General features: G+C 39.9%; 1 long non-coding RNA gene across 1 annotated transcript; it reads left to right on the top strand.

Annotated features, from left to right (window-relative positions):
• The first annotated feature begins 12,322 nt into the window (after nucleotides 1–12,322).
• On the top strand, nucleotides 12,323–16,031 carry LOC148331917 (uncharacterized). Its single transcript, XR_015844666.1, has 3 exons — nucleotides 12,323–12,398; nucleotides 15,370–15,631; nucleotides 15,839–16,031. It is a non-coding gene; the product is annotated as an uncharacterized LOC148331917 (long non-coding RNA).
• The last annotated feature ends 420 nt before the right edge of the window (nucleotides 16,032–16,451 follow it).

Genomic DNA, 16,451 nt, shown 5'->3' with positions numbered 1-16,451 from the left:
TTTGTTTAAATATTTTTTTCTGTTTTTCGGAATATTTTTTCAGTTTTTCGGACTTTTTTCTAAGAAGGCACCACGCACAATTTTGGATGAACCAGTTCCAAGACTTAAACGACTCAGACTACTTTTGTGGTGACTTCCTGGATAAAATTATCATGCAGTTCACATGACTTGAAATATTATAGGTAAGCAATTATGCATTTTACGAGCAGAAACGGTCTGAATCAATCCGTGATGTTCGATGTAATTTAGTGCTGGAAGAACTGAACAATAAATTTAATAAAATAACACAAATGGAGACACAAAGACCAATGACATTGACTAATCTACAGAAACACTGCTCATTTTCTATGCCGCATTGTGTTAATAATAACTGGTGGTTCGATGTTTGGCTTGGATTTTAGCAATTCCTTCCCATTTTTAGACCTTGTGATAAACATTGTATGTAAATGTATCACCAACAATACTAATCGGCTACGGTCATGACCGTCTTGTGTCTGAGAATTTGAATAAGACGACTTGTAACGGCCAATATGCTACAAGACCGCACACAAAGTTCAAGATAGCACAAGAAACAACAACTTAAATGTACATCGACAAACTACAGTCACAAAAAGACGCTTTATATTGAGTAACTTACATGTTAATGCACGCACAGTTGGGTCAAGTTGAGGAGGAATACTCGAACGTGCTACGATGCACTCTGGTAATTAGTGCGGGTCCTACCAGGTGGCGAAGACGTACCTTACCAAAATTAAATTGCATTTACAGAGCTACCACAAGAGGGCGCCAGAACTGTACAAATAAGAAAGAAGCTAGCTGTAAAATTAACTTTTGAATTACAAGTTAGGTTGAAAACGACCGATGCCAAAGTGGTCATGTACAGTTGAAGTGCACAAAGGAAACAACACAAGTGTATGATAAGCCAGTAGTTTATAGACATAGTTAATATTGTTTGACTAAGCGGGAAATAAATGCCATTTTTGTTGACGTAACTTGTCAGATTATTCATTGATAATATACGGAGTGTGCCTGTCTACCCCCCCCCCCTTTTTCTTCTTTTCAAACCATGAGTACAAATGATATGTTTTCTTCGCTCATGGCCTACATGCATACAGGCCCAAATCTATGAGGGGTAACCTAAAAAATGCAAGGTGTGTCATCAAAGATTAATGTTAATGTGTGTGGGTGTATGTTGGTGTTTTTTTCCCCCAATAATCCCATTTATTGCAACAAATAAAAGTTCAAAGACAAGTACTGTTACTTCAGTTTTTTTTTGTTGTAATTTTAATGGCACAGAATTAATTCTTCTTATTTTAGAAACATCTTGTACTGCTAAGAAAAGCTAATAATTACTGATAAAACCACACAATTGTGTATTCCGTGAGCTTTTTTTGTGACTGTGCTGCTTAAATTGTTAGTCATTGAATTTAGATGATGTGTCTTGTCTCAGTTCATCCCAGAAATGTGTCCTATTCAAGTGTCCTGTGTCACGAACTGTTCAAGTTCACCTACATTTGTCATTCACTTGTGAAACTGACAGGGGTTTTCTGCTTCATCAAATCAAGTAGTGACTGCAAAAAGGGGGTCTCGTCGGCCTGTCTAGGGTTCATGACAGAGTACTTTGTTAATAAATGTTATGATAAGTTGTTCAACAGGGCGTCACGGTGGACGACTGGATAAGAGGTCTGTCTGCCTCACGGTTCACAGGTGCAGGCTTCCTTTGTTATGTAATATAATAGCTTCTGTCTTTTTTGGAATTTTAGTGCATCATTATAGTCTGTAGTGGTAAATGAAAGTTTTTGAAATGATACATTTGCATGTTTATTGCTCTCACAAGCGGCACGTAGACCACTGGTTTGCATGTCCGCCTCACAGTTTAGAGGTGCAGGGTTCGACTTCCTGTGTGGAGTTTGCATGTTCTCCCCCTGCCCATGTGGGTTTTATCCGGGTTCTCCGGTTACCTCCCACATTCCAAAAACATGCCAGGTCTTCTGGCTTTCAATTTCCAAACACAAGCTGGCCAATTCAGGGTTAAAAAGTTTTCAGACACACTTTCCAACAATCAGTCAGACGGTTGTTAGTAAAAAATTCCAATGGGTGTTTATTGTGATCCAAACAAATTCCAAAAAAGATTCACAATTGCAAATGAAATCAAACGAATATGCTTGAGAGATAACTCTCATGTCAAAGTGAAATGAGTGAAATGCTTATTAGTGTTATTATAAAGTGTGACTGTGATTTTGTGTGCGGTGGGCAATTCTGATGTCGAGAAGAGGTACTGGTCCATACGTGTGAGTTTTCTGTAAATGGTGATTTTGATACTGCCGTCTTCATTGTGATTTAAAATTAAGTCAAAGAAGGATGTGGTCTGATTTGTTTCTTCATGTGTGAATTCGATGTTGCCAGTAGTGTCGAAGGTATTGGGATGACCTTTGAGCTCTTGTCTGTGTCCAGTTTTTGTTATTCCTAAAATTTCCTCTACATAACGTTTCAAGAGTATTGGTTTGTATTGCAGTGGTACGTTTTGAGTGGCTTGTGATTCCAAGTCCTCCATGAAGTGACTGCTCATTATTGCAGATTTTGGATCTCCCATAGCGAAGCCTTCTTTTTGTTAAATGTTAAATACAACAGAACTGAAATAAAAAAATTCAAATGCACTGTACTTGATTTTTTTTAAATTTCCACTGTATCATTATGTCGTTCAAACATGTAGTTCAAAGATTGTGTGATACTTATGCTATGTGTCTCTTAGTGATTTGCTGCGAGGGTGCTCTGTGCATACAGTAGGTGCTTTGACTGATGCTTTCCTGTAAAGAAGCTGGCACCTAAAAAGATCTACCAGCTCCACATCAGTTACTTTATTTCCAACCTGGATTGATTGAGTGATGAGCTCTCGGTGCTTGTGTGTGAGTGTGAGTGTGTGTGTGTGAGCGTGGGCGTGTGCGAGTGTGTATTCCCACATTCCAATTGTATACACATAGCAACCAATTTGAAGTCGTCGACACGGGCCTGTCCTGTTTGTGGATGTTACGCCTCGCATCTGTTGCCTGGCAACATTTCTCCCAGCGCGGTCTGTGGCGTGGAGACAGCAGGAAGTGATGCTTTGCTGCTGCTCTCTGTGAATCACAGACTGAGTGCATCAGCGACGTAACAATGTACAGTATTTGTGTGGTTTGGAGGAGCATGACATGACACTTAATTAGGTACACCTCCACAATTTCATGTGATCTGTATAAAAAATTGTGCCTTCGCAAAAACAATGCACAATTATTCATTTGACAGGCATTGCATGATATTCGCTATGAAAATGGACATCCTGTACCTTAGTGTTTGGCAATTAGAAAGACCATGATAGTATCGAAAGAGTTTTAAAATTAAAACTAAATTAAATTATTTTAAATGCAATGAGGGCGGCACGGTGGCCTGACTGGTTAGCACGACGGCCTCACAGTGAGAAACAGCATCCGTCGTGGGTTCGATCCCGGCTTCGGCCATCCTGTGTGGAGTTTGCAAGTTCTCCTCGTGCCTGCGTGGGTTTCCTCCGAGTACTCCGGTTTCCTCCCACATTCCAAAAACATGCATGGCAGGTCGATTGAACACTCTAAATTGCTCCTAGGTATGAGTGTGAGCGCAGATGGTTGTTCGTCTCGGTGTGCCCTGCGATTGGCTGGTAACCAGTTCAGGGTGTCCCCGGCCTACTGCCCGAAGATAGCTGGGATAGGATCCAGCATGGCCCCCCGCGACCCTAGTGAGGAGAACCGGTACAGAAGATGGATAAATACAATGATGATCTAAAAAAACATGAATTAATATATTTTATTTTAAAATTTTATTGGGTTCTAAATTTATGACAGACTCATTTGTTTACAGTGGAGATGGGAATTTCATCCCAGGGAGGGAGCGTTCCGTCCTTTCGTGCCAGACAGATGCCCATTTTGAGGTCAGAGGATAGAGGACAAGAAGTTTTTATAAATGGACGGACTAAGCGCGGGCGGAAATGGGTTATCGTCCGTCCATTTAATTGTCCCTAACCGGGTCCAGTACAGCGTGTAAAGAATCCAAATACTTGCATTTGTAGCCCAATAAAAGCTTGAAAGGCTGTTGCATGTACTGGCCCTTTAACTGAGAGTACAACTGAAAGAAGGAGAGGGAGTGAGAGAGAGAGAGAGAGAGGGAATGGTAAACTGAAGCCTTGAGTGTGACGAAGCAATTGAGAGCCAAAATAAGCATCATAAATTGTGTTTAATTTGAGCAAAGTGATCAAGCGCAATAATACAGCCATCTCGACAGCGTGACCCAGGTCCGAGCTCATCTGTGAATTTGCCTCATGCGACTAAAGGAGTCTGAGAAAGATTTCGGTGCGCTCTGTAAATATAGCTGCATTCAGCGTTGTTTAGGGGGTAAAAAGCATCTCCCGGTGTTTATTATTTAGATAATACCCCATTTAATGACGTGTAGACCCGCGGCTCTTCGTCAGAAGCGGCTAATGTATGTACAAATCCGTTTTTATGGCTAAATTTAGCTATTGTGTCTTTTAATCGTTTTGCAGTCCGGCAAGTGGATGTGAATAGCAAATTAACCATCTGATGAGCTATGATAAATGATAAATAATGTTTATGTATGTATGAATTATGATACCTCTGCCATTAGCTTCTCTCCCAGGGCGTCAACATACGGACACTTTATGTTTTGTGTTTTTTGGAGCTGGGGCAGACAGACGAAATGCGTGGGCTGAAGTGCTTTAAAAGGATGAAGACGGACGTGGACGGAAGACGATTATTTTCATGAATAAGGACAGACGGGCAGTGACGGATGACGGAAGGGTGCCCAGGTCGCAAACGGAGGACGAACCCGTAAAATAGGGTAAAGTGCCCATCTATGATTTACAGCTGTCAATATAATTTAATGTAATATAATATAAATGGCAGTGTAGTTTCATCCAGAATAATCAAGTTTTTTTTTCTTGAATACCTTTCTTGAGTAACAAACACATACCATCCAATGTTTGTTTCTTGATGGGTAAGTAGTTAAAACTGTTGCTTCTTCCCAATTGATGGTAGCATAGCAACCTCTAAAGCAGTGGTTCTCAATTATTTCCTGTCACGCCCCCACTACCAAGAAGAAAACAATTCGCGCCCCCCCACCACAATTTTTTTACTAATGTACATGTTCTTTGTCTATTCATGTTAGATTGTCAATAAAATATCCCTGAACAAAGCTAAATTGATAAAAAAAAATCTAATTTTGAGAACGACTATTGTGAGGATCTCGAAACTCAGTACTCCGTGGTGCAAATATTGATGAGATGATAAATATTTACTATACATTTAAAAAAAATTTTTTTTAACTTTATTAACATGAACAAACCAAACAGTTATTAATACGTACATAATAAAGAAAAGACAAAAAGAGCCGGGGGGGTAAACAAAAATTACACTATTTGAGGATCACTGATCTAAAGGAATAAACTCGAAATAATGTCTCTTCAAAAACCTAAATTTCAAGGCCATCCATTGCCGTTTTGGGCTGTTAATTTTCGTTAATTAAGAACAAATACTGATATTAAATGTGCTACAAAAGGAATCAATTGAAGCCAAGGACTTTTTTCAATTGAAGTCAAGGACTTTCAGAAAAACACAAGTGAGAATGTTAAGGAAAATGGTCTCAATAATGATGACTGCGGCTATAATCAACAATATTCAATTCTGTACTTAAGGTACAAATGTGACTAACAAAGCATTTAATGTAACATATATTTTGCGGTGATTAGCAGACACCGCCTCGCTCTCATAAAAATTCAATGTTCTCGGCAAAATCTGCCTCCAAAAGCCTCTCTGGGCTGGAGTCGGCGGTGTGGTTTTTGTCTCCTCATCCCGCTTGATGCCATCTGTTGCTCATTTTTTCATTTGGTTCCCGTCTCACGTTGGCCCGGGCGAAGCCTTGCATGTTGTGAAGCTTTTGGCGTACAAGAATGTGTTCATTTCAGTCCTTCCAAATGAGGGTTTTGTCACCAGTGCGAAGTTCGGAAGCCAAAGCATTTTAAATAAGACAAATTCCTGGTGAATTAAAATGAACAAGAGGCACAGGCGGTAAAGCGTAGTCTTGAATGTCAGTTTTTTGATTTTCATTGGAATGAATTTAAGTCAAAGTAAGAAACTAGTGACTCCTACATTGCGGTTGTAAAGGACGGGCACATAGAAGCAAACGAAAGCTGAATGTTTCATGCAAACTTAATTTATCCGACATCATCAAGACTCTTAAAACTCTGAAGAGCAATGTTAGCTCTGGCCTTCATGTTAACAGAACACTCACGGTGTCCTGGCTGGTCCAGAAAAATAGAGATGACTAAATGATAAAGCCATGAGTTGAAGTTAAAAAAAAAAAAATTGGCGCTAGATATTGAATGTGATGGAGGTAATGAATGTAAACCCTATATGCCTCATATGAACTATCTAGTCCAACATTTTAGAGAGTAAATCTTTGAAGAAAATTGCCTGCTTTGACACTAATGACAACAGAACGTGAAAAGCTCGGCCATTCAGCAAGATTGGCAGATGCAAAGGGTGCATTGGACCGTGGGCTTGTTGAAACTTGAGTGAAAATTAACATTTTATCAAATTTGAATAATTACTCTTGTTTCCAAGTAAAAATATAAAAGAAGAGTAAATAGAAACCAATATAAAGAATCAATTATGGAAAGAGTAGCAAAGTGAAGTCATTGTATATTAATTAATTAATTCTTTTGTAAGCCTATGTAAATTGTCAATGGATGGGGTAAGATTTTATATATCATACCTAGGTTGCCACATTGGCTAGGGCCGATCCAGATGAAAAAGTTTTGCGGCTGGTCAATATAGATAAGTGACAAAGGCAACTTTAAGTGAAAAAAAAATCACCCCTGAATATTTTCCTGCAGACACAGAAACGCAGATGTTCGCACTGATGCTGATGCTAATGGCAACAACAGATGCTGATGTCTTTCTTCACAATAATTTTGACTTTAAAGCTGCTATTTTAGCAGCAATCCAAGCTCAAAACCTCCATCTTGTTTTTTAAAACAATCGCCAGGTGGTTGAGCCCAGTGTGTGAGTTTGTGCAGAATGTGTGCGGATTTTAAAGAAGTAAATATTAATAGACAGCAGCGAGCCGCGGCCTGAATATTTCAAATCAGAGCGTCGCTACTGTATGGCTACATTCCTCGCTGTGATGCATTAGCCCTGCAACCTCCCACAGGGCAACGGCTGCGGTGGCGTCACAGAGTACTTTTTGACGTTTCTGACGCTCCACAGTTGATTCTAATGCTGGTTCAGTGCAATGAAGCGGCGTTGATATTTTTTCTCCCGTTCCCCGTTCAACATTTCCTTCAGTGTGTCCATCTACATAAAAAATGAGCCCTGTTCTACCAGGCATTTTATATTCAATACAGAGACATTACTCAGCTGTTTTTGCTATTATGATCGACTTAACTTACTTGTTTCTTAATTTTATTCACCCTTAAGCCTAATTTGCCAACATATGCAGTAGAAGTTGCTAATTTAATTTTTCCACCACTTTAACAAGCTACGAAAATAACCGATCCGTACTAAACGACTTTACCAAACAAAGTGGCTGTAGTGGTAGATGTTGGAGGGTGCTAGTAATAATGCTGCTGACTCTGTCTGGTGTGTGACAATGAGAATCAACAGGGACAATTTGACTCAATCGTGTCACTTTGACTTTTTGTATTTACACAAGCGTATTCTTTGAAGAAATGCGCTAAAGATCCCCGATAGAAACACAACGCGACATGTCCAATTGCATTTGACTCCTCAAAATCTCTGTAATTAGTCTTCGGGCACTTCCCATAACAGTAATCTCTGGAACAAATTCCTGCACCGCCGTACCAAGAAAAGCTTGGCGTGATTTAAATAATTCAAGTAATGAAGAGCGACGAGCAGCCTGCTGCATCGAGGAGGTGATAGTTGGAGCCGCGTCGTGATTGATGCACACTGAGGTGGCGTAGTGGCACACTGCTTACTCCTGAAAACAAACATTTACCACCATGCGTTAAGTAGGGGTCCTCTTTACAATATACATATTGATACAGAGGCATCAGAGTCGACGTTGCACTTCATTCATAAAGTTTCCCGGCACTTCTTTGAAAGCTAATCCGCGCTGCGCATTGAACACCCATTTCGATGCAGGAATTGCTGATAAAGGTAAAAGAAGAAAAACTTGCTCCATTTTTGCCATCCATCATAATAAAAAATATCATTTGGGTGTGCATATGACTGCTTTCATAAAAATGTATGTAAAATAATCAAATAAATCAATAAAATATCGGCATTTGTATCGGCTTGAAGGCCACATATCGGGACAGACATTTATCGTGATATTTATCGCATAGCGGCACCTGTATCGTAATACGCATTGTATTGTTAGGACCTTGGCAATACCCAGCACTAGCATTAAGTGTAGTTATGTTGTTAAAACTTTAAAATAATTGGTTTTGTAAGCTTGCTGTAGCGTTTCGGAGTTGCCAGGTATGATGTGGCACAACGGGTTACAACTAAGAAGGCGCATAATTCTGAATTCAGAGTTGCCTACTCTCAAGATCAAAATCGCATAAACAGCACACGATAGCAGGGGTGCAAAAGAGGAACTGGAACTGGTGACAAAATGCTGCTAGTCCCGATCAGGACAACCTGAGACGGGCAAATTAGCGAAGGCCCGCGGCCGACGCACGTCTCATCCTTGATTCAGCGCAGTCATGTGGCTTTGATGTAAAGCGGGTTGACTGGTAATTATGCAGATTGCCCTCCATTACGCAGGGAGATGGTTTTAATGTCTTCGCCAGACATAAAGTGTCACATGCATCACAGGCTGGGCTGCATATTGTGCTTTACGGTGTCGTAAACGGCCGGCGGAAATGAATGGAGGAGAGTTTTTTTTTTTTTTACATAATTACATTTTATAGTTAGTTTTTTACATGAATCCTGAGAAGATTTAAGTCTTGGCCTGAATGTTTCACTTAAGACGAAGCAAGGTGTGAAATTTACACACCATCATTTACAGACTGTAAGTTGTGCAATATAAAAGTGACATTTAGGAACAGACATGTGCAAGTCTCTGTACATCAGTAACATCACGTCAACATATATTTGATTAATGTGACAAACAGAAAATTCAAGGAATTATATGATATTGGCCTCTTCTTATTACAAATGAGTTACTGGTTAGCTAAGTTAAGCAGGTGCAGTCAACATCTTATGTCCAGTTGCACTTTGTGAGGCGACACTACTGACTAGGAAAAAAGTAGCATCACAACTTTAAAAAAAATAATAATAATGTCAGATTATACATGTTTGAATTTGTCACTTTGCCATTGTCTTTTTCTTCATCTTCTTTTTATTTCTTTTTGCAAGTCCTGACAGAGACTCTCGCTTTGTTTTTTACCTTGACGAGAAGTTCCGCAGAAACCCACCTTTATTTTATTTTATTTTTTTTCATTGTTTCGCTGCAGTGTCTATGGAGGTTTCAGGGTGGTGTCATATTGGTCGTGCTTCGGCCTTCACACACTAGGCAGTGACAGCTCGTGGGGGCCATGAACCAACCTTTACTTTGAAGGGGGAATTTCAAACTTCCTGTTGAATTTAACTGGTAATGTTTACCAGGTCATCCAGTGATACGAGAGTGGAGTGTCAGGGCTCGCCGGTCGGCGAGGAGGAGATGGACCCAAAGGGAAGGAGGCAAGGAGGTGGGTAGCGTAAAGGGGATTTATTGAATGGACAAACCAGGGCAAACAATGCGGCAGGGTGCAAAATAACAAAAGACAAACTTAACGTGACTAGACTGGGAGGCAGGGCGAGGAACAACACTGAAAGACGGGAACGAAGAGGGGAACCAGAGCATGAACATGAACATGAACATGAACATGAACATGAACATGAACATGAACATGAACATGAACATGAACATGAACATGAACATGAACATGAACATGAACATGAACATGAACATGAACAAGGAGCAGAACGTGAACAAAGGTGGTCGTGGCTGTCCGTGAGTTTCGGCAATGGTTGGTCTGGGAGGCTTAAATAGTCCGTGTAATCAGGGGAGCAGATGGGGAACAGGTGAGTGATGAAGGTAACGGGGAACAGGTGCGTGGCTGGTGAGGAGGGAGTGCTGAGGGGGAACGCCCCACTCGGCAAAACAAACACAAGAGGCAAGGGAAAAGGAACGTGACCAAAACAATAACAAAAACACCTGACCAAACAATAACAGAAAGGCACATGGCGGAAGGCGGGAAGAAAATAACAATAACAAAAACCGCACGCGTACAAAAACAATAGCAACGGGCTGTCATGCCCGACGCGGATCATGACATGGAGAACTACCACCAACCTGTCCGTAGTACTTGAGGCTTCTTTTCATGAGAACGAAAGTTGCTCTCTGAATGAATGTCTATCACCTAGGCCAAATCTGAATCCTGCCCTTCTTAGCATTCAGATTAAATTCCGACAGCATGGCGTTGCCATGATGGTTGACATAACAAAAGCATTTTTTCAAATTAGCCCAAATGAAAGCGATAGAAATGTCCTGAGATTTCTATGGCTAAAAAATAAACCTGTCCCATTTTCGGAGATCCATTTTCAGAATGACACGTGTGCCATTTGGTGCGTTTGCCAGTCCCTTTCTATTAGCGGCAACAATGCGATAAACTGGTAGATTTCACAGTAAGCCTGAGCTCCATGTGTTTACTGATGCCAGTGAAAGGGCATATTGTGCTACCGCATACTTGCGTTGGCAAATATCAGATGGTCAATGGACAACCAGTTTAGTCACTAAAATTCCCCCATTGGCAAAGATGACACTGCCTAGATTGGAATTAATGGGAGCATTGATTGGTGCTAGGTTAGGAACATTTATTCTGACAAATTTAAATTTGAAAGGGAATGATTGGATTTGGAATTTGGATCAATTCCAGGATAACATTCCACTGGATCCCGAGTAGTTCAAAACAGTGGAAACCATTTGTGACGAACAAAGTCAGTGAAATCCAAGGTTTGAGTTTACCTGGAAACATTGCACAGGAAAAGAGAAACCTCTGAGTGACAGCGGGACCAGAGAAATAAGTGGCCAAACATTAAAGAAGGACAAGCTTTGGTGGCAAGGCCCAAAGTGGCTTCAAGACGAGCATAAAGGCACACAGTACAGGGAAATTCAATTGATGACTGAACTTGATGAGAATCCAGACTAAATAGGTCAAAAGACAGTGACTGAACCAGAATGTACAGCATTTTAATTTCAACAAATACAGTGGACTCAGCAAAGCACTGAGAACAACAACATGGATCCAAAGATTTGTGAACAATACAAAGAAGAAGGAAAGATGCACTAGAGAACTGCTCAGAGGAAATACAGGGAGCGGAACAATACTTGATAAAGACAACACAAAAGTAAAAGATATTGAATGTTTAAAGAAAAACACCGGATTGGGCAAAGAATCGAATGTCATACCATTGCCTTGAGACCATTCTGAGATGAAATTGGACTTTTAAGTGCGGGACTAAGACTACAAGACGCAAACTTGTCTGATGCACAGAAATATCCATATCTCTTTCCAGGGAATGATCAATTCTCAGAACTTCTGATTAAGAGAGCACATGAGAAAGTGATGCTTTCGGGTTTACAAGCTACACTTAAGCAGCTATGAGACACTTATTGGATTAGCAAAAGGAGACAAATGACAAAAAGGTGTGTCCAAAGTTGTTTGATCTGCAAACGAGACCAGAGTTAAAGCAGGTCAACAAATCATTGCGCCATTGCCAAAGATCGTGAACATGCCTTTGAAATAACTGGTCTGGACTTTGCAGGACCAATTTATGTAAATCCACTCAAAGGGAAGACTTATACAGCTTTATGCACTGACGCATTCCTGTTAGCCTTCAGACGATTTATTTCCAGGAGAGACATTTGCCGCGTAATCTATTCTGATAATGCAAAGAGCTGAATAAGATTTGAAAATTCTATGGAATTTAATGAAAGGAAAAGAATTGCAACAACAGTTTTCAGAAAAGATGAAAACTTGGAAATATATCATCAAGCGTGCCGCCTGGTGGGGTGGCATGTGGGAGCGTCTGGTGAGATCAGCCAGGACGTGCCTACGGAAGGTACTTGGAAAGTCTTACCTAGCGTTTGAGGAACTGGAAACAGAAGTCACCTACCTTCACACAGAAAGCAGTGAGCCCTCACCAATCACACTGATTTATTTCAGAACAGGAAAAAGAATCACCACTCTTCCTTTCATATCCTGTCCACGATTCAAGGGCGACCCAAATGAATTCAACTCAACTCAACAGGAGATGGCAAGTACCACCAGAGATTGATTAATTAATTTAATGGAACTTGCGCACTGTGTGAGTAACCTCAAACATTCTGTATCATTTAAGGTTGTAGGTATTATAATATTGCATGACGATAAACAACCAAAACATACGTGGAAAATGGGACAGATTAAGGACTTATTTATTGGAAGAGATGGGTCATGCTGTGTTCAACTGCGGAACCGTCTGCTTCTCAAAATACCAGTTCAACTTCTCTACATTTTGGAATGGGATGAATGTTGACTCTGAGAAGACATTTTCATCGGGCCGGAGTATAATATGTCCAAAGATTCGGCAAGGTAGTGTGGGTGTGTGTCAATCAACCGCGCAGTGGCTCTCCACTCTTTCTATGTAACTGCCCATACCTGGAAGTGGAGGATTCCCACAGGTGTTCCCTGATCTCAATTCATTAAAGCGCATTGCCATCAGCTGCAAGTGTTTTTTTTTTAAGACTGAGAATCTGGGCAAACAGACTTCATGATGTTCCCATTCCCCCTTACCCTTGTTTTGAGGTCGTAAACTAAACGGGGCAATACATTTTACTTGCATCTAAAGATCCTTTTTTTGAATGGTGTTTTTTCCTACACCCCTTACAACATGTTTAATTATCTTGCTCTATCATCCCCCCCAGAGCTGTGCCTTGTAACTCACTTTTAAGTCACTGTGTATCAGTATCAAAACATTCTATGTCATGATTATCTTTTGGAACATTAGAGCCCGAGCAAGTTGCTGGTTCTTCGGTATGTAGAGTCGGTCATTCGGGGTCACCAGAGGAACGACAGAGACACTATGTTTCTGTAGCGTCAAAGTAATCCAAAGCTTCTATTCAAAACACAAATTGTTGCATAAAGTTTAATTGAATTTTGTGTCCAAAAGTCCTACATTTAAGTCACATGGTCAATAAAGACGCAAAAGCAATTTGAACAGAAGTCAAATGCTAATATATTGATGATCGATACTACTTGTGCTAGCACAACGCAAGTCGTGTCAGGGCTGGTCCAACAACACTAATAAACCACATAAGTATGTGCTTTCTGCTATTTAAAGGGTAAATTATTGGCACATGGTGGCATTAAATGAATTTTAATGCATACTTTAGAAAATTCGTGCCTCCTTTAACCCACTCACACGCACCATCTGGCCAAAAGAAGACCCCAATTAAAATGTTGGCCATGGAGCTGGAGCCATGCGTTTCCAACCATGCGCTCCGCTAGTTTGAAACGTGCTCACTGGCGTGAAATCGCACAAAAACAGGCGAGTTGAAAGGTCTGAACGTAGGCGGGGTGGTCCGGGGTCAGCCTCCATGTTGCGTGGTCATCTACAATCATGCTTTAGCATGTTCACATTGACCACATTTCAGCGTGGCAGTGCATCCATTTTAGGTGGTCTATTTTTTTATTTTTTTTAAATTAATTGCCTATGTGAATATACCACAAACTATGACCCAAGACTCTTATATTCACATATGCACACATCTGGTGAAGACTCACTGTATCATCAACAAACAACCCAGGCTAAACTTAGCTCCTCCCCTTCACGCAAAAGTTTTCTCTTGCTTGAGAAATTTACATATTTTTTTGACACCAATTAATAATTTTCTATTTAGCAATGCTTTTGGTGTCGCAACAAAAAAAGGCAAAAAGATTAGTTTCCAGGGAATAGCTATGACTTGATTCCACAGTGAAAAAAAACAACAAAAAAAGGAATTCTTGAATCCATTATCGCAAATAGCTCATTGAACACCAAGTTTTCATGGTTGGGTCATCAGTAAAAATAAGGCACAGTCAACCCTGCAATTTATTCCAATAGCAAAAAAAATCTGCGTATCATTGATGCTCATTGAAATGAATTGGGAAAGAAAAAGGCAAGTTTAAATTACAAGAATTATTATAAAAACACTGATATAACATTCAATTGAAATGAAAAACAGGCGACAAATGGATATAAATAAACGTGTAAAATTTTTTCTGTAAATATGCAAATTTGTGGTTGTTTGCGGAGGTCGACTTATTTTTTTCAAAGACGAAATTAACCTCTATTTATATATATATATATATTTTTTTTTTTTCAAGACAAGCTTTTTTGTTTTGAACTGCATATTTCAGGATCACAATTGAACTTTACTCATGAGAAATATTTCACAGTGGTTTAAAAGATGAATTCCTAAACTCGTAATGAGTGAAATTTGTTTCACTGTCGACTTTCAGGAAGTTTTCCCAATAGCAAAACTTTGTAATTACAAAGAATGAAATGAGCGATAACAGCTAATCCATGGGGAGACTAGCCCTACGAGTGTTTCTTTTTTTCTTTTTTTTTTTTTAACACTGTCGTCGGTTCTGCAGCTGCAAATGTCTCATTAACCCAGGTGTCATTCATTAACATTTCATTATTCATCTGCTTTGGACAAGCCACATTTCCTCCAAGTCGACAATTACACGGCCAGCCTGGCAACACGAATTACTTCTTTATTTGTTACTAATTACGCTGCTATATTTAGGAAGAATAGATGTTGCATGTAAGGACTTTATTGAAGTCAAATGGGGTACAAAAAACTGTATAAAAATATATTTTCATGTATACATATATGTCGCTGTATTTGTATTGTCCGACATGATAATCATCGATCGTTTCTATCGGTAAATTCACCTTGCTGCTTGCATTTGCATTAATTTCAAATGGGAAAGTTGAAACGAGATACTAGATTTTCATTTCCCATCCGTGACCTTTTCTGTGAAAATTGTTTGCAATTGTTAATTAGGGGAAACATTTGTGGCCAGTTTGCAGTGACTCAGCCATCTTCTGGCATTTCAAAATTCGAATTAATCCACAGCTATTTTTCATTCGTAATTAACTTTTCTCACTGCTCAGTTAATCGGTTATCACAATGGGCGTACGTGCAAATTTTACTTTTGCACAAGCACGTTTGAGATTCTTTTTTTTCCAATTTTTTCTTTTTTGGTATCTATACTTTCACCTAATGTTTTGCCCACCTCTGTTTTTCAAGTTCTGTCTTGCACATGCACAGAAGCAACAGAGTTCACTGGAGCACGAGGCGGCAGCGTCACGGTTGCACTCCAGCCAGAAACTGCTCATGTCGTGTGGCAACACAACAGTAACGTGACTCCAAGAAAAGCCACAAATACCTCCAAAGGGACCCTGACAATCAACAACGTGTAGACGACCAACACTTGGAAGTACCTTGCCAAGAAGAGCAATGCTGATGTGCTGACTGCAAAGACTGTTTACGATGAGTTGGATGTTTGAAAGTACTTTTCTTTTCAAAAACCCTTTTGTTTCCATTCTGCCTGGTCACGGAAATTTGTTTTGAAAATGATTTTCATTTTTGTCTACTTTATTTTACTCACAAGCCAAATCAGTCCCTCTGCTTTTATCTGTCATTTTAGTATCTACACTCCTACAGAAGTTGAGTGTGAGTAATAATTTTGTCACCTCCGCTCTTTTGTTTCTTTCAGACGTGATCAATGGCGCCACGGGCGGTAGCGTTGAATTCAAGTCCACCGCCAAGACTGAAAGCGTCTCCTGGACGTACGATGACAACCCAGCAGACCTCCAAGATTCAAGGTTCACCGAGGACGCACAACTCAAGAGCGTGATCATCAATAAACTGACGTCCACCGACGGGGATGTACGTGGCCTCCATTGGAAACCCCACCAAGACAGAGAAAAACCTGTTGGTGGTTGTGAAGTTAGCAAATAAATCCACCCTCACATTATTAGTCTTCTCTTTGTGAAAACCACAATGAGAACCATGAAGTTGTTGAAAACAGTAAACAGTTTGGAGCAACTCATACAAAATTCACAAAAGGGTCCAAAAGTTGAAATTTTTGGGGAACACCCTTTAAGAAACATAATTATTAAATCTACACATTGGCTATTCTCCGCAATATCTAGTCTAGTTAACTTGGTTTGATTCTTTTCAGGTTGATTTTAAATGTGGTCTTGTAAATGTAATGTTAGTTCAAAGTATTTGAAGGAATCTGGCTTGACCTTTATACCTTTTTTATTTCAATCTTGGAAAAAAAATGTAAACGGCCGTTTGTATCCATTGTCTAGAGCGCTTTGCTT

This window comes from Idiotropiscis lumnitzeri, chromosome 8 (assembly GCF_059441095.1).
Source record: "Idiotropiscis lumnitzeri isolate Australia: NSW breed Sydney's pygmy pipehorse chromosome 8, RoL_Ilum_1.0, whole genome shotgun sequence".
Lineage (NCBI taxonomy): Eukaryota > Metazoa > Chordata > Actinopteri > Syngnathiformes > Syngnathidae > Idiotropiscis > Idiotropiscis lumnitzeri.
This window is presented reverse-complemented; position numbering and strand designations above follow the sequence as displayed.